Genomic DNA, 19,315 nt, shown 5'->3' on the forward strand with positions numbered 1-19,315 from the left:
AATGCTGCATGTGTGCAAGGTGGCTCAGAAACGTATTCTCCTCGCACATGTGGAACTGAAAACACGTCTGCAATGTGTCCTCTGTGTGACCATTTAACCGTCCCGGTGGTGTGACTTTCCTTTGTAATGACACGCTGCAACCCCCTTGGTAGCGCTGCCCGTCTTCTGGCATCATTGTTTGGCTGCCTGCGCCTCTGCGGCCGCCCTGACCCACACAACGCCCCTCGTTGTCTTATTTATTGGGACTGCGAGGGTGTGATTGATGGGCAGGATCAGTGCATCAGTTCGCCTGTCCCTCCTCTCCTTCCGCCTTCTTCGGACTGTGCGGCTTCATGGCCGTGGCATGCGATAAGGGATCAGATGACGCCGCACAGTCTGAAGCGGGTGTAAGGACCCGAGTGTGAGAGGCCAACATATGTGCTGCGCCAGGCCCTGAATCCCAGCCCCGCAGTGTTTTAACAATGTTAAGACACTGCGGGGCTGGGATTCATGGTCATCGCGAACCGCACCGGCCGACATTACATGATGCCAGAAGATGGGCAGCGCTAACGGCGCTAGGCCAGGGGATAACACGACAGCGCAGACTCCTGTACAGCAAATAACAACGCTCGGGAGGCTGCACCCAGCACCAAGGTGGGATTCTTGACACCTGTGCTGCGTCTCATTACAAAGGGAACTCTCGCCTCCATTACACAGTTTGACTGTATAAAGGGCTAAATGTTATACGTGTTTCATTCAGCGTGTGCAAGGAGAAAAATTAAAAGAGCAACCTTTGACTTGTGCAGCACTACTGCTGCATAAGCTGTGGCTCTTCTACTTTCTAACCCCTGAGGGGGGGTTAAAGGTGACCTTTGAAATCGGTTCAAGTAGGCTTCGGCCTACACTCTGCTCCACCTGCAGAGCCCGGGCTCCAACAACGCTAGTTGCTGTCCGGAAGTGCTGGCTGCACAGAGCCAAACACCTCGCCAATGTGTCAGTGGGGTCCAGCACCGCCAGCTGTTCCCCTGCTGTGTAGCCGGCAACGTGTCCTGCAAAAGCCACGCAGACACAACACACCCAAAGCTGCCGCCAGTGCAGGCTTCGGCCTACACTCCCCTCCCCCTGCTCCTCCTCCTCCTGCTCCTCCTCCTGCTGTCCCTGGGCTCTAACACACCGCCAGTTGGGGCCCAGATGTGCTAGCTGCACAGAGAAAAACACCAGCCAATGTGTCAGTGGGGTCCAGCACCGCCAGCTGTTCCCCTGCTGTGCAGCCGGCATCGTGTCCTGCAAAAGCCACGCAGACACTTGCTCTTGTACCTTCTGCTCCCCATCCTGGTTCCAGTACCGTCAGCTGGTTCCGGGCAGAGCCTTTGGCTTAGGTGCCTCCCTCTGGGTATCTGAGTTCCACCAACGTCAGGTGGTCCTTGGTAGTGCTTTCAGGCACGGGTACCTCCTGCTTAGTAACCGGGTTCCAGTAACGTCAGCTGGTCCTCGGTAGTTCCATTGGCTCTTGGACCTTCGGCTACCCATCCGGGTTCCAGCACCGTCAGCTGGTTCTCGGCAGTGTCTTTTGCTCTTGTACCTTCTGCTCCCCATCCTGGTTCCAGTACCGTCAGCTGGTTCCGGGCAGAGCCTTTGGCTTAGGTGCCTCCCTCTGGGTATCCGAGTTCCACCAACGTCAGGTGGTCCTTGGTAGTGCTTTCAGGCACGGGTACCTCCTGCTTAGTAACCGGGTTCCAGTAACGTCAGCTGGTCCTCGGTAGTTCCATTGGCTCTTGGACCTTCGGGTAGCCATCCGAGTTCCAGTTCCATCAGCTGGTTCTCGGCATTTTCTCAGCCTTCTTGTACCTTCTGCTACATTTCCAAGTTCAAGAGACTAAACACGATGACCCGGAAGAACACCCCTAAGATGACGACGACACCAGAGACGACAACCACCGTGATGACGACGACCCTGGAGACGATGACCCTGAAGACCACCCCGATGACGACGACCCCGGAGACCACCCCGATGACGACGACCCCGGAGACGACGACCCTGGAGACGACGACGACCTGGAAGACCGAGAAGCAGAAGAACAAGAGGCTGCAGAACAAAGAGCAGAAGGACATTAAGCATAACACAAAATATCAGAGCAAAAAAATATTATGTAAATTATAAGCAGAAGAAGACTAAGCAGTGTATGGGGGTGAGTCCGTTCCTCCTCGTGGTGCCCCTGGATAAAGCCTGATGCTGCAGGCCAAACTGAACGCGGACAAATGTAACTGGTTTGTGACAGGCAGAACGGAAGGTGTAATCTTCAAACTTTTATAGATAACAACTACGGGAATGCCTGTCACAAATAAGAATATGATGAAGAAGTTGAATATGATGAAGATAATAGTAAAATAAAAAGAATATGAACAATGTAACCCAAAAAATAATAGGTAGAAGATGAAGAAGAAGATGAATAAGGTGAAGAAGTTGATGTCAAAGAAGCTGATGATGAGGATAATTAAGAAGAAAGCGTGGGAGAAGTAAAAAAGAAGGTGAAGGGCGTGGAAGTAGTGAAACATCAATATCTGACATAAAAAAAAAAAAAAATAACATAGTCAAATTCTTTCTAACGCCGAACTTCATAAAAAAAAATTAAAAATCCTGCTATTCTATTACATTGGGCTAAACCTCTGTCCCTTTAATATCTCCGCCACGTCCCCCAATACATCCTACATTATTCTTAGTTGTTTTCCTTCATGTAGAATGAACCTACAAGTTTATAAAGGGTTTATTTTAATTCCGATATTTTCGTCCCATTGACTTGCATTGGGATCGGGTATCGGTATCGGATTGGATCCGATATTTTGACGGTATCGGCCGATACTTTCCGATACCGATACTTTCCGATATCGGAAAGTATCGCTCAACACTAATTAACACCCATCAGTGCTTTTTTGGATGTCTACAGTGTAAACACTATATTTACATATAGAGATAAAAGGGCCTAGAAAGGGAGACCAGTGACTGGGAAAACTGTTCTGGAAAATGCAGATGCTGGACGCTTTTGATTTTGCAGGAATGATAACAGCAGTTCAAGAGCTGAGAGTGTGTGGATGGGGGGAGTAAGAAGGCTAACTGTGTATAGAAATCAATAGGCTTGAGAGAGGTGACTGGTATCTCAGGAGTTAGCTCCTCAGCCTCAAGTATAACTACTGCACATACTCTCGACCAGGCTCTGGTAGTCAACCTCCTTTTGAAACAGGTGTCCCAGTTTTGTGTTACTTACTTTTGATGTCTCAATCAATACTATGTATGTGTAGTTTTCCTCTCTCTTATTTTATGAATTGAACAAAAACGATTTATTTTATCACGTTTTGGTTTTCATTTTCTATTTGTTGGGGTTAAAGCTGTACATCAAATAAGATAAAAGCTCTTACACCAGTAACATGACAGTAGATATTAAAAGCAAAACAATTGTCTTAGCTAACTGTACCAATTTCTTTACAATTTTAAAGGCAATTTTTATTTGAAAAAAAATACTACTCCGTGAGAAGATGGCTGGCTGACTGTCTCTTTTCAATAGTTAAGCCATCCCTTTTTTTGTTGATGCATCAGCCTTGGTAGAGAAAGGGGGCTGGCCAGCTACTCAAATGAATCCATCAATTAAACGCAAAAGTCTCAACCATTTATAACTCTTTTTTCAAGTGAAAAACATCTTGGATCTGTTTAGGTTTAGAAGTTGGATTAATATTTATTTTTTCAAGTGGACAAACCTTTAAGTCTGTTTAGATTTAACACAGTTAATAATTAGGGGCAGAAGCGTAGCTATGGTTTTGGTTCAGTGGGGGGGCGAAACTTCTGAGTGGGTAGCTTACCATGTGACCCTGATTGGCCTGCACTAATATAATGCACTCCCCATATAACTATACATAGTATAATGCACTCCCCATAGACCTCTATATAGTATAATGCACTCTCCATACACCTATATATAGTATAATGCACTCCCTATACATAGTAACATAGTAACATAGTTATTAAGGTTGAAGGAAGACTTTAAGTCCATTTAGTTCAATCTTTGCTGCCTTGATTTGCTTTTTACAGAATTTATTTAATTTTTTGTATTTATTTAATGCCTCATCACTACCTACTTCCTTTAATTCTCTAAATGCTTTTTATTTTTGTCCCTTATTGCGCCCCTTACAGCTTTATTTAGCCATATTGGTTTCCTCCTATTTCTAGTATGTTTATTCCCATACGGTATATACTGTGCACAGGTCCTATCCAGGATGCTAATAAACGTCTCCCATTTTCTTTGTGTATTTTTATGCCTCAGGATATCGTCCCAGTTAATTGCACCAAGATCCTCTCTCATCCGTTGGAAATTTGCCCTCCTGAAGTTTAGTGTCCTTGTCACCCCTCTACTACACATCTTATTAAAGGAGACATGAAAACTTATTATTTTGTGATCACTGTTCCCCAAGTGACCCCCAACCCTTATATTTGATATGCGGTCTGGCCTGTTGGTTAATATTAGGTCTAGCAGTGCCCCCCTCCTTGTTGGGTCCTGAACCAGTTGTGAAAGGTAATTGTCTCTCATAGTTGTCAAAAAACGATTACCTTTACTGGAACTGCAGGTTTCTGTTCCCCAATCTATTTCAGGGTAGTTGAAGTCCCTCATAATAATGACTGCTCCTTGAGTCGCAGCTTCATCTATTTGCTTTACGAGGATATTCTCCATTGCTTCCATTATTTTTGGAGATTTATAACAAACCCCTATCAGTAATTTATTATTTTTCCCCCTCCCCTTATCTCCACCCACAGGGACTCTACATTTTCATTAGATTCACCTATATTATCACGCAGGATGGGTTTTAAGGTCGATTTTACATACAGACACACCCCACCCCCTCGCTTATCTGTACGGTCATTTCTGAAAAGGCTATAGCCCTGCAAGTTAACAGCCCAGTCATGGCTCTCATCCAGCCATGTTTCAGATATCCCCACCATGTCATAATTATGCTCCAACAACATTAATTCTAATTCGTCCATTTTGTTGGCGAGGCTTCTGGCATTAGTATACATGCACTTGATGTTCCTCTCTGTACCTCTATTCTTTCTTAAATTACTAATAGTGTTGAGCATTCCGATACCGCAAGTATCGGGTATCGGCCGATACTTGCGGTATCGGAATTCTGATACCGGTATTCCGATACTTGCCGCGTATCGGATACCGGAATCGGAAGTTCCAAGATTCAAAATTCAGAAATTCAGCCAATGAGAATGATTCCAAGTGTGGGCACATCCTGTTTAGCATGGAGGGCATGAAAGTACTGGCAAGGCTGTGATTGGCTGCTGAAATGATGTCATGATCCAGTTTAAAAGTCGCTGGCGCCATTTTGCGATCACTCTGCTGTGAATTCAGTTAGTGACAGGACGCTGTTTGCTGACTGAGGGCCAGTTTAGAGATAGCGATTTGCTTCTTTGTGCTTTCCAAAGGCTAATTTAGCAACCGCTGTGTTCACCTACTATTCACCTTGCTTTTGCCTTGTGGCGCTGTTTTCACAGCGATCTGCAAGGTCTGTGTGTGTGTGTGTGTGAGTGCAGCCCACTCTCTAGTCTGAGTGCAGCCACATAGGCCATCCATAGCTGGTTGTATTCAGTTCAGGGAGGGTGGTTCATTGCCTCATACTGTTCTTTTTTTTTTTTTTTTTCCAAGTAGTGTAGTCTGCTGCTAATTTTTAACAAAAAATCCTATTAGTGTCTTTCCACCCGTCTCCAGCTAATTTGTGGAAAAACACTACATAGGATAACGTAGAGGAGGGTTTTTGGGCCTTGCAGCGCCGTTTACGGCTGTCTGCATGGTCTCCGTGTGACTGCAGCTCGCCCTGTAGTCTGTGAGCAGCCATAGCCTGGTTGTCTCCAGCTCAGGGTTCTTCACTGCGTCATACCGCAAAATCAATTTTCATTTTGTTTTAAGTAGTGCAGGCTGCTGCACATTTTTTCAAAAAATTCCTATTAGTGTCTTTCCACCCGTCTCCAGCTAACTTGTGGAAAAACACTACATAGGATAACGTAGAGGAGGGTTTTTGGGCCTTGCAGCGCCGTTTACGTCTGTCTGCACGGTCTCCGTGTGACTGCAGCTCTATCTGTTGTCAGTTCAGCCCCCCAAAAATAAATAAATAATAAAGTTCACCAAACACACCAGTGACACCACTTTACATTTGTGTAGGCCACATTAGCTCATATTAAAGTCTAGTCCACACTTTAGAAAATTAGTGTTTCTTATACCTGTTAGGAGGAGTTGTTCAGGAATAAGCACACAAATCCGTTAGTACTTTTCTGCTTATCTTTATCAGTCAACCAAGATGAAGAAGGCAGTGAGTAAGGCACGTGGGCGTGGGCGTGGGCGCGGAGCAGGGAGGGGACGTGGGGATTCTGTGCCTGCTGCGGGCACCGGTGACTCATCAGCACCCACTTTCACAAGGAAACAGTCATTCATGCGCAGCTTTGTCGCAGAGCGCCGTACACCGCTGCTGCGTGAAGAACAAATTGAAGCCGTTGTCGGATGGATGGCAGCTAATGCATCAACTTCAATTAGTGCCACATCCTCTCAGACACAGAGCACTGGAGAGCAGCCATCTGTCTCTTCACCACCTGCCAAATTGCCCAGGCAGACAGAGAGCCCAGGACAGGAGCCGTCTCTACTTCTGTTCTCTGAATCTCTTGGCTTGGAAACAGGGGGCCAGCCAAGCAGCATTGGAGAAATGGAAGAAGAGGCAGGGTGCAGTGATGCCCAACAGCTTTTTCTCTCTTCCTCTGAAGAGGCGGGTGGGCCAGTGGCTCCGTTCACCACATCGCAGGCCGCATCGGCTGATGATGACACTCAGGTGCCACTTACTGGTGCGTGCTCTGCTGCTGAGACTACCCAGGAGGAGCAGTTGGGGGCAGAGGGTAGTGTAGATGATGAGGTCCTTGACCCATCTTGGCGTGAGGGACAGGAAGGTGGTGAGAGCAGCTCTGAGGAAGAGATTCCCCGTACGGCCCAAAGAGGGAGAGGGAGGGGGAAGACTGCGGATCCTACAGCCTCCGCTTTGGCACCCGTTAGGAGCATGTCTCTTCCAAAAGCCAAAAAGGGCGCTCCCAAGACTTGCAGTGCCTGGTCCTTTTTTGACACAGTTGCAGATGATATTTGCTATGTCAAATGCAAGGTGTGTCATCACAAAGTCAAAAGAGGTCGAAATGTCAGCAACCTCAATACCTCCAACATGTGGAAACATGTGCGCACCAGGCACCCGGCGGAGTTAGAAAAACACACTGAAGAGCTAGGCCAACCAACAGCGGCAGCTACCACCTCTTCAGCTCGTGTTGCCTCTTCCTCCAGCTCACACGCAGCTGGTTCGGCTTCCTCCCAGAATCGCCGTGGAAGAACCTCTGGCCCTGTTGTCCAGAGACCCGCTGTAATTCCACCCGCAGCACCACTTTCCCAGTCATCCACACACTCCCAGCCCAGTCTACAGCCATCGGTAGTACAGGCATGGGAGAAAAGGCGGCCTTTCTCATCAAACCACCCACGAGCACAGGCTCTGACTGCAGGCATTGCCAAACTTCTGTCACTGGAAATGCTGTCATTCAGGCTGGTGGAGACTGACAGCTTCCGTGACTTGATGTCATTGGCAGTCCCACAGTACAATGTGCCCAGCCGCTTTTACTTCAGCAGGCAAGCCGTCCCTGCCCTGGACAAGCATGTGGAGGGACACATAAAACACGCGCTACTGAACGCCGTCAGTAGCAAGGTCCACCTCACCACCGATGCGTGGACCAGTCAACATGGACAGGGGCGATACCTTTCCCTCACTGCCCATTGGGTTAATGTCGTTGAGCCGGGTACAGACCGTGCGAGTGGCGCAGGACGTGTCCTGCCCACTCCAAGGATTGCAGGAATCCATTCTGTACGCATTGACTCCTCCTCCTACACCAGTTCCTCAGAATCATCGCTGCAGGAGCCGTCACAGTCCACCTCCACATGGACCCGTGATGAACGAGTACCTGTTACGACCGACATGAGCACAGCCGTGGCCAAACGTCAACAGGCCGTCTTGAAATTAATTTATTTGGGGAATCGAAGCCACACAGCGCAGGAGCTCTGGAATGCCATCAAGCAGGAGAGCGATGTGTGGTTTGTGCCAGCGAATCTCCAGCCAGGCATGGTAGTGTGTGATAATGGCCGAAATCTGGTGGCAGCTCTGGGCCTCGGCAACCTCACTCACATCCCACGTCTGGCACATGTGCTCAATTTGGTCGTGCAGAGTTTTCTGAGGGACTATCCGGATCTTGATGCACTGCTGCACAAGGTCCGCCTAGAGTGTGCTCACTTGCGGCGTTCCAGCACGGCAAAAGCGCGCATTGCGGCTCTGCAGCGCCGACACCGCCTGCCGGAACATCGCATCATATGTGACCTACCTACCAGGTGGAATTCCACGTTACATATGTTGTAGCGGTTGTGTGAGCAGCAGCAAGCTGTAATGGAGTACCAGCTGCTTCAGGCGCAAAGAAGTCGCAGTCAGCGCCGTACAGACTTCACAACCACAGAGTGGGCCACTATGAATGACGTCTGCCAGGTTTTGCGTCCCTTTGATTATTCCACGCGGATGGCGAGTGCAGATGATGCACTAGTCAGCATGACTGTCCCCCTTATCTGCCTGCTTGAAAAATCACTGCAAGCGCTAAGGGATGATGTTGTGGAAGAGGTGGAGGATGAGGATTCACCATTTCCATCATCTTCTGGACAGTCAGCGCCACGTGGTTCCTCACAAACGCGTAGGCAGGGGACAGTTTGTGAGGAGGATGAGGAGGAGTCAATGGAGGAGGAAGACATCCATCCAGAGGAGGGAGTTACACAATTGTCCAGTACTCAGTGTGTACAGCGAGGGTGGGGTGATGACGGGCGGGCAGAGATCACGCCTCCAGCAGGGGACAGCGTTTCTTGGGCAGTTGGCAGTCTGCAGCACATGGTGGATTACATGCTGCAGTGCCTGAGAAACGACCGCCGCATCGCCCACATTCTCAACATGTCTGATTATTGGGTGTTCACCCTCCTCGATCCTCGCTACCGGGACAACGTAGAAAGCCTCATCACACCGTTGAACCGGGAGCGAAAAATGCGGGAGTACCAAGACACACTGGTCAATTCCATCATCTTCTCCATTCCAACTGAGAGAAGTGCTGCTAGTGCATTACAAAGCAGCTCAGTGCGTCCAGGCAGTGGAGGAGGCTCTGCACAAAGAGGGAGCAGAAGCAGTGCCTCTGCCCAAGGCAAGACCAGTATGGCCCAACTGTGGCACAGTTTTCTGTGCCCCCCACAAAAGTCTACACCATCACAGACGGCTCCAGTCAGCAGGAGGCAACGGTTCCGTCAGATGGTGACAGACTACATGTCTTGCCCTCTTGCTGTACTCCCAGACGGCTCTTCCCCTTTCAAGTTTTGGGTCTCAAAGCTGGATACATGGCCAGAGCTAAGCCAGTATGCATTGGAGGTGCTGTCTTGCCCTGCGGCCAGTGTATTATCGGAACATGTCTTTAGTGCTGCAGGTGGTGTACAAACGACCGTCGCATGCGACTATCCTCCGATAACGTTGACCGGCTTACTTTCCTGAAAATGAACAAGGCCTGGATCTCGCAGGAATTTGCCACTCCTCTTCCTGATTAAATAATTAGGTGACTGTCTACAGTATCCAGGTCTCCTGTTGTGTTCATCTTTCTACCACCTGAACTTAAATTCCTGGGCTCCAACACCGCCAGTTGAGGCTCAGAAGTGCCGTCTGCACAGTCAAAACATACGACCCAGTGTTATTGGGTTTCAGTAACGTCAGCTGATCCCCAGCTGTGTAGCCGGCAATGTGTCCTGCGACCGCCACGCTGACACAACAACTGAAATGTAAGGGAACCTGTCCCCCCCCCCCAGGCGTTTGTTACTGAAAGAGCCACCTTGTACAGCAGTAATGCTGCACAAGGAAAAGGTAGCTATTTTTGTTTAGCTCCTTGCACACGCAGAACTTAACACTTATAAAATGTGTCCACTGATACCGTAAAACCGTCCCGGAGGTGGGACTTTCCTTCGTAATATGACGCAGCACAGCCGTCATTCCTACCCCCTTGGCGCCGTGCCCCGGCTCCTCAGCGTTGTTTGATTCCGTCCCGGAGCCTGCGCTGTTATGTTATCCCTTGGCCAGGCACACTTAGCGCTGCCTGTCTTCTGACATCATTTGGTGTCAGGATGGCTGCGCCTGTGCGGCCGCGCTGGCCGAGAGCCCGCCTCGCAGTGTCTTCTGATTTAAACCCACTGGGGGCCTGAGATCCACGGACATGCGCAGTGCATATCTGAACCTCCACCTCTCACTCATCTCCCTACAGCTTCTTCAGACTGTGCGGTGTCAGCTGGTCCCTAATAGCATGCCACGGCCGTGACACCGCACAGTCTTAAGAAGCCGTAGGGAGGGGAGTGAGAGGCGAGGATATGCACTGCGCATGGCCACGGATCTCAGGCCCGCGGTGGGATTAAATCAGAAGACACTGCGAGGCGGGCTCTCGGCCAGCGCGGCCGCACAGGCGCAGCCAGCCTGACACCAAATGATGTCAGAAGACGGGCAGCGCTAAGTGTGCCTGGCCAAGGGATAACTTAACAGCGCAGGCTCCGGGACGGAATCAAACAACGCTGAGGAGCCGGGGCACGGCGCCAAGGGGGTAGGAATGACGGCTGTGCTGCGTCATATTACGAAGGAAAGTCCCACCTCCGGGACGGTCACACGGTATCAGGGGACACATTTTGTAAGTGTTTAGTTCTGTGTTTGCAAGGAGCATCATGAAAAGAGCCACCTTTTCCTTTTGCATCTTTTTTGCTGCACAAGCTGGCTCTTTCAGCTACAAACGCCTGGGGGGGGGTTAAAGGTTCCCTTTCAACTTTCTCCAATCAGGCTTCGGCCTACATTGTGTTCCTCTGCTTCTCCTCCTATCCCTGGGCTCCAACACCGCTAGTTGTTGCCTGGTAGTGCTGTACGCACAGTCAACAGTCCCTCCTCTGTTATTGGGGTTCAGTAACGTCAGCTGTTCCCCTGCTGTGTGTGTGGCAATCCCTCCTACCTCCTCCACCTCCACCTCCCCCTCCTGTCCCTGGGCTCCAACACCGCTAGTTGTTGCCTGGTAGTGCTGTACGCACAGTCAACAGTCCCTCCTCTGTTATTGGGGTTCAGTAACGTCAGCTGTTCCCCTGCTGTGTGTGTGGCAATCCCTCCTACCTCCTCCACCTCCCCCTCCTGTCCCTGGGCTCCAACACCGCTAGTTGTTGCCTGGTAGTGCTGTACGCACAGTCAACAGTCCCTCCTTTGTTATTGGGGTTCAGTAATGTCAGCTGTTCCCCAGCTGTGTGTGTGGCAATCCCTCCTACCTCCTCCACCTCCCCCTCCTGTCCCTGGGCTCCAACACCGCTAGTTGTTGCCTGGTAGTGCTGTACGCACAGTCAACAGTCCCTCCTCTGTTATTGGGGTTCAGTAACGTCAGCTGTTCCCCAGCTGTGGGTGTGGCAATCCCTCCTACCTCCTCCACCTCCCCCTCCTGTCCCTGGGCTCCAACACCGCTAGTTGTTGCCTGGTAGTGCTGTACGCACAGTCAACAGTCCCTCCTCTGTTATTGGGGTTCAGTAACGTCAGCTGTTCCCCAGCTGTGTGTGTGGCAATCCCTCCTACCTCCTCCACCTCCCCCTCCTGTCCCTGGGCTCCAACACCGCTAGTTGTTGCCTGGTAGTGCTGTACGCACAGTCAACAGTCCCTCCTCTGTTATTGGGGTTCAGTAACGTCAGCTGTTCCCCAGCTGTGTGTGTGGCAATCCCTCCTACCTCCTCCACCTCCCCCTCCTGTCCCTGGGCTCCAACACCGCTAGTTGTTGCCTGGTAGTGCTGTACGCACAGTCAACAGTCCCTCCTCTGTTATTGGGGTTCAGTAACGTCAGCTGTTCCCCTGCTGTGTGTGTGGCAATCCCTCCTACCTCCTCCACCTCCCCCTCCTGTCCCTGGGCTCCAACACCGCTAGTTGTTGCCTGGTAGTGCTGTACGCACAGTCAACAGTCCCTCCTCTGTTATTGGGGTTCAGTAACGTCAGCTGTTCCCCTGCTGTGTGTGTGGCAATCCCTCCTATCTCCTCCACCTCCACCTCCCCCTCCTGTCCCTGGGCTCCAACACCACTAGTTGCCGTCCAGTAGTGCTGTACGCACAGTCAACAGTCCCTCCTCTGTTATTGGGGTTCAGTAACGTCAGCTGTTCCCCTGCTGTGTGTGTGGCAATCCCTCCTACCTCCTCCACCTCCCCCTCCTGTCCCTGGGCTCCAACACCGCTAGTTGTTGCCTGGTAGTGCTGTACGCACAGTCAACAGTCCCTCCTCTGTTATTGGGGTTCAGTAACGTCAGCTGTTCCCCAGCTGTGTGTGTGGCAATCCCTCCTACCTCCTCCACCTCCCCCTCCTGTCCCTGGGCTCCAACACCGCTAGTTGTTGCCTGGTAGTGCTGTACGCACAGTCAACAGTCCCTCCTCTGTTATTGGGGTTCAGTAACGTCAGCTGTTCCCCAGCTGTGTGTGTGGCAATCCCTCCTACCTCCTCCACCTCCCCCTCCTGTCCTTGGGCTCCAACACCGCTAGTTGTTGCCTGGTAGTGCTGTACGCACAGTCAACAGTCCCTCCTCTGTTATTGGGGTTCAGTAACGTCAGCTGTTCCCCTGCTGTGTGTGTGGCAATCCCTCCTACCTCCTCCACCTCCCCCTCCTGTCCCTGGGCTCCAACACCGCTAGTTGTTGCCTGGTAGTGCTGTACGCACAGTCAACAGTCCCTCCTCTGTTATTGGGGTTCAGTAACGTCAGCTGTTCCCCTGCTGTGTGTGTGGCAATCCCTCCTACCTCCTCCACCTCCCCCTCCTGTCCCTGGGCTCCAACACCGCTAGTTGTTGCCTGGTAGTGCTGTACACACAGTCAACAGTCCCTCCTCTGTTATTGGGGTTCAGTAACGTCAGCTGTTCCCCAGCTGTGTGTGTGGCAATCCCTCCTATCTCCTCCTCCACCACCTCCTCCTCCTCCTGTCCCTGGGCTCCAACACCACTAGTTGCTGTCCAGAAGTGCTGTCCGCACAGAGCCAAACACCTCGCCAATGTGTTAGTGGGGTTCAGCACCGCCAGCTGTTCCCCTGCTGTGTATACGGCAACGTGTACTGCGACCGCCACGCAGGCACAACAAGTTAAATTTAAGGGAACCTGTCCCCCCCCCCCAGGCGTTTGTTACTGAAGGAGCCACCTTGTGCAGCAGTAATGATGCAAAGGGAAAAAGTGCCTCTTTTCGTGGTGGTCCTTGCACATGCTGAACCTAACACTTATGAAATGTGTCCCCTCCTACCGTGATACCGTCCGGTAGGTGGAACTTTCCTTTGTGATGTGACGCAGCACAGCCGTCATTCTTACCCCCTTGGCTCCGTGCGCCGCCTCCTCAGCGTTGTTTGAATCAGTCCCGGAGCCTGCGCTGTTATGTTAGCCCTTGGCCATGCACACATTTTGTGCTGCCCGTCTTCTGACATCATTTGGTGTCAGGCTGGCTGCGCCTGTGCGGCCGCGCTGGCCGAGAGCCCGCCTCGTAGTGTCTTCTGATTTAATCCCACTGGGGGCCTGAGATCCATGGACATGCGCAGTGCATATCTGAACCTCCACCTCTCACTCATCTCCCTACGGCTTCTTCAAACTGTGTGGTGTCAGCTGGTCCCTAATAGCATGCCACGGCCATGACACCGCACAGTCTGAAGAAGCCGTAGGGAGATGAGTGAGAGGTGGAGGTTCAGATATGCACTGCGCATGTCCATGGATCTCAGGCCCCCAGTGGGATTAAGTCAGAAGACACTACGAGGTGGGCTCTCGTCCAGCGCGGCCGCACAGGCTCAGCCAGCCTGACACCAAATGATGTCAGAAGACGGGCAGCGCAAAATGTGTGCATGGCCAAGGGCTAACCTAACAGCGCAGGCTACGGGACTGATTCAAACAACGCTGAGGAGGCGGCGCACGGCGCCAAGGGGGTAAGAATGACGGCTGTGCTGCGTCACATCACAAAGGAAAGTTCCACCTACCGGACGGTATCACGGTAGGAGGGGACACTTTTTATAAGTGTTAGGTTCAGCATGTGCAAGGACCATAATTAAAAGAGCTAAGTTTACCTTTTCCAGCATTAGTGCTGTACACGATGGCTCTTTCAGCTACAAACGCCTGGGGGGCGGGGGTTAAAGTTTCCCTTTCAACTTGCTCCAGTGCAGGCTTCGGCCTACACTCTGCTCCCTCTCCTCCTCCTGCTGACCCTGGGCTCTAACACCGCCAGTTGGGGCCCAGATGTGCTAGCTGCACAGAGCCAAACACCAGCCAATGTGTCAGTGGGGTTCAGCACCGCCAGCTGTTCCCCTGCTGTGTAGCCGGCAACGTGTCCTGCAACAGCCACGCAGACACAAGAACTGAAATTTAAGGAAACCTGTCCCCCCTCCCCCAGGCGTTTTTACGTTTTACAGCCACCTTGTACGACAGTAATGCTGCATGTGTGCAAGGTGGCTCAGAAACTTATTCTCCTTGCCCATGTTGAAGTGAACACGTCTAAAAATGAGTCCTCTGCGACCATTAAAACGTCCCTCAGGTGTGATTTTCCTTTGTATTGACACGCAACAAGCTCCTTGGTAGCGCTGCCCGTCTTCTGGCATCATTGTTTGGCTGCCTGCGCCTCTGCGGCCGCCTTGCCCCACACAACTCCCCTCGGTGTCTTATTTATTTGGACTGCGAGGGTGTGATTGATGGGCATGAACGGTGCATTACTTCGCCTGTCCCTCATCTCCTTCTGCCTTCTTCGGACTGTGCGTCTTCATGGCCGTGGCATGCGATAAGGGATCAGCTGACGCCGCATAGTCTGAAGCGGGTGTAAGAACCCAAGCGAGAGGCGAACATATGTACTGCGCCAGGCTATGAATCTCAGCCAAGCAGTGTTTTAACAATGTTAAGACACTGGGGGGCTGGGATTCATGGTCATCCCAAACCACAACAGCCGACATAACATGATGTCAGAGGATGGTCAGCGCTAACAGAGCAAGGCCAAGGGATAACACAAAAGCGCAGACTCCTGTGCAACAAATAACGATGCTCAGGAGGCCGCGCAAAGAACCAAGGTGGCATTTTTGCCAGCTGTACTGCGTCTCTTTATGAAGGGAACTCACGCCTCAAAATCAGTTTGACTGTGTAAGGGCCTAAATGTTATACGTGTTCCTTTCAGCGTGTGCAAGGAGCAAAATTAAAAGAGCAACCTTTGACTTGTGCAGCACTACTGCTGCATAAGCTGTGGCTCTTCTACTTTGTAACCCCTGAGGGGGGGTTAAAGGTTACCTTTGAAATTGGTTCAATTAGGCTTCGGCCTACACTCTGCTCCCCCTGCAGAGCCCGGGCTCCAACACCGCCAGTTGGGGCCCGGTACTGCTAGCTGCACAGAGAAAAACACCAGCCAATGTGTCAGTGGGGTTCAGCACCGCCAGCTGTTCCCCTGCTGTGCAGCCGGCAACGTGTCCTGCAACTGCCACGCAGGCACAACAGACCCAAAGCTGCCGCCAGTGCAGGCTTCGGCCTACACTCTGCTCCATCTCCTCCTCCTGCTGACCCCGGGCTCTAACACCGCCAGTTGGGGCCCGGTACTGCTAGCTGCACAGAGAAAAACACCAGCCAATGTGTCAGTGGGGTTCAGCACCGCCAGCTGTTCCCCTGCTGTGTAGCCGGCATCGTGTCCTGTAAAAGCCACGCAGACACAAGAACTGAAATTGAAGGGAACCTGTCCCCCCTCCCCCAGGCGTTTGTACGTTTTACAGCCACCTTGTACAGCGGTAATGCTGCATGTGTGCAAGGTGGCTCATAAATGTATTCTCCTCGCACATGTGGAACTGAAAACACGTCTGAAATGTGTCCTCTGTGTGACCATTTAACCGTCCCGGAGGTGTGACTTTCCGTTGTAATGACACGCTGCAACCCCCTTGGTAGCGCTGCCCGTCTTCTGGCATCATTGTTTGGCTGCCTGCGCCTCTGCGGCCGCCCTGACCCACACAACGCCCCTCGGTGTCTTATTTATTGGGACTGCGAGGGTGTGATTGATGGGCATGAGCTGTGCATCAGTTCGCCTGTCCCGCATCTCCTTCCGCCTTCTTCAGACTGTGCGGCTTCATGGCCGTGGCATGCGATAAGGGATCAGCTGACGCCGCACAGTCTGAAGCGGGTGTAAGGAACCGAGTGTGAGAGGCGAACATATGTGCTGCGCCAGGCCATGAATCCCAGCCCCGCAGTGTTTTAACAATGTTAAGACACTGCGGGGCTGGGATTCATGGTCATCGCGAACCGCACCGGCCGACATTAAATGATGTCAGAAGATGGGCAGCGCTAACAGCGCTAGGCCAGGGGATAACACGACAGCGCAGACTCCTGTACAGCAAATAACAACGCTCAGGAGGCTGCACCCAGCACCAAGGTGGGATTCTTGACATCTCTGCTGCGTCTCATTACGAAGGGAACTCGCGCCTCCAACACAGTTTGACTGTATAAAGGGCTAAATGTTATACGTGTTTCATTCAGCGTGTGCAAGGAGCAAAATTAAAAGAGCAACCTTTGACTTGTGCAGCACTACTGCTGCATAAGCTGTGGCTCTTCTACTTTGTAACCCCTGAGGGGGGGTTAAAGGTTACCTTTGAAATTGGTTCAATTAGGCTTCGGCCTACACTCTGCTCCCCCTGCAGAGCCCGGGCTCCAACACCGCCAGTTGGGGCCCGGTACTGCTAGCTGCACAGAGAAAAACACCAGCCAATGTGTCAGTGGGGTTCAGCACCGCCAGCTGTTCCCCTGCTGTGCAGCCGGCAACGTGTCCTGCAACTGCCACGCAGGCACAACAGACCCAAAGCTGCCGCCAGTGCAGGCTTCGGCCTACACTCTGCTCCCTCTCCTGCTCCTGCTGACCCTGGGCTCCAACACCACCAGTTGGGGCTCTAGGAAGACAAGCTTGAATAGGTCCCCATCCTGGTTCCAGCACCGTCAGCTGGTTCCGGGCAGAGCCTTTGGCTTAGGTGCCTCCCTCTGGGTATCCGAGTTCCACCAATGTCAGGTGGTCCTTGGTAGTGCTTTCAGGCACGGGTACCTCCTGCTTAGTAACCGGGTTCCAGTAACGTCAGCTGGTCCTCGGTAGTTCCATTGTCTCTTGGACCTTCGGCTACCCATCCGGGTTCCAGCACCGTCAGCTGGTTCTCGGCAGTGTCTTTTGCTCTTATACCTTCTGCTCCCTATCCTGGTTCCAGTACCGTCAGCTGGTTCCGGGCAGAGCCTTTGGCTTAGGTGCCTCCCTCTGGGTATCCGAGTTCCACCAACGTCAGGTGGTCCTTGGTAGTGCTTTCAGGCACGGGTACCTCCTGCTTAGTAACCGGGTTCCAGTAACGTCAGCTGGTCCTCGGTAGTTCCATTGGCTCTTGGACCTTCGGCTACCCATCCGGGTTCCAGCACCGTCAGCTGGTTCTCGGCAGTGTCTTTTGCTCTTGTACCTTTTGCTCCCCATCCTGGTTCCAGTACCGTCAGCTGGTTCCGGGCAGAGCCTTTGGCTTAGGTGCCTCCCTCTGGGTATCCGAGTTCCACCAACGTCAGGTGGTCCTTGGTAGTGCTTTCAGGCACGGGTACCTCCTGCTTAGTAACCGGGTTCCAGTAACGTCAGCTGGTCCTCGGTAGTTCCATTGGCTCTTGGACCTTCGGGTAGCCATCCGAGTTCCAGTTCCATCAGCTGTTTCTCGGCATTTTCTCAGCCTTCTTGTACCTTCTGCTACATTTCCAAGTTCAAGAGACTAAACACGATGACCCGGAAGACCACCCCTAAGATGACGACGACACCAGAGACGACAACCACCGTGATGACGACGACCCTGGAGACGATGACCCTGAAGACCACCCCGATGACGACGACCCCGGAGACGACAACCACCGTGATGACGACGACCCTGGAGACGATGACCCTGAAGACCACCCCGATGACGACGACCCCGGAGACGACGACCCTGGAGACGACGACGACCTGGAAGACCGAGAAGCAGAAGAACAAGAGGCTGCAGAACAAAGAGCAGAAGAACATTAAGCATAAGACTAAATATCAGAGCAAAAGATATTATCTAAATTATAAGCAGAAGAAGACTAAGCAGTGTATGGGGGTGAGTCCGTTCCTCCTCGTGGTGCCCCTGGATAAAGCCTGATGCTGCAGGCCAAACTGAACGCGGTTAAATGTAACTGTTTTGTGACAGGCAGAACGGAAGGTGTAATCTTCAAACTTTTATAGATAACAACTACGGGAATGCCTGTCACAAATAAGAATATGATGAAGAAGTTGAATATGAAGAAGATAATAGTAAAATAAAAAGAATATGAAGAATGTAACAAAAAAAAATAATAGGTAGAAGATGAAGAAGAAGATGAATAAGGTGAAGAAGTTGATGTCAAAGAAGCTGATGATGAGGATAATGAAGAAGAAAGTGTGGGAGAAGTAAAAAAGAAGGTGAAGGGCGTGGAAGTAGTGGAACATCAATATCTGACAAAATAAAATAAAAAAAAATAACAGTCAAAATCTTTCTAACGCCGAACGTCATAAAAAAAAAAAAAAATCCTGCTATTCTATTTGATTGGGCCAAACCTCTGTGCCTTTAATGTCTCCGCCACCTCCCCCAATACATCCTACATTATTCTTAGTTGTTTTCCTTCATGTAGAATGAACCTACAAGTTTATAAAGGGTTTATTTTAATTCCGATATTTTCGTCCCATTGACTTGCATTGGGATCGGGTATCGGTATCGGATTAGATCCGATACTTTGACGGTATCGGCCGATACTTTCCGATACCGATACTTTCCGATATCGGAAGGTATCGCTCAACACTAATTACTAACTGTTCTAACCCCACCCCCCATGCCACCGCCACCCTCAACTTCCTTATTTGTGCCCAGGTCCCTATCTGCACTATCTTCCCCTCCTATAAAATGAATACCCTCCCCCCCAATCCCTAGTTTAAACACTCCTCCAACCTTCTAGCCATTTTCTCCCCCAGCACAGTTGCACCTTCCCCATTGAGGTGCAGCCTGTTGTGAATTCTGTTCTCGAGCTCCCTCCTGTGGTTATGAATGGTACTTCGGCGAGTTCTGTTCATGGACTCCCTCTGGTGGCTGTGAGTGGAGCTGCTGGTTCTGAGATTCCTTCTCCAGCTGATCTCGTTCAGGTCTTGGCTGGCTGCTCTATTTAACTCCACTCAGAT

This window comes from Ranitomeya variabilis, chromosome 5, assembly GCF_051348905.1.
Source record: "Ranitomeya variabilis isolate aRanVar5 chromosome 5, aRanVar5.hap1, whole genome shotgun sequence".
NCBI lineage: Eukaryota > Metazoa > Chordata > Amphibia > Anura > Dendrobatidae > Ranitomeya > Ranitomeya variabilis.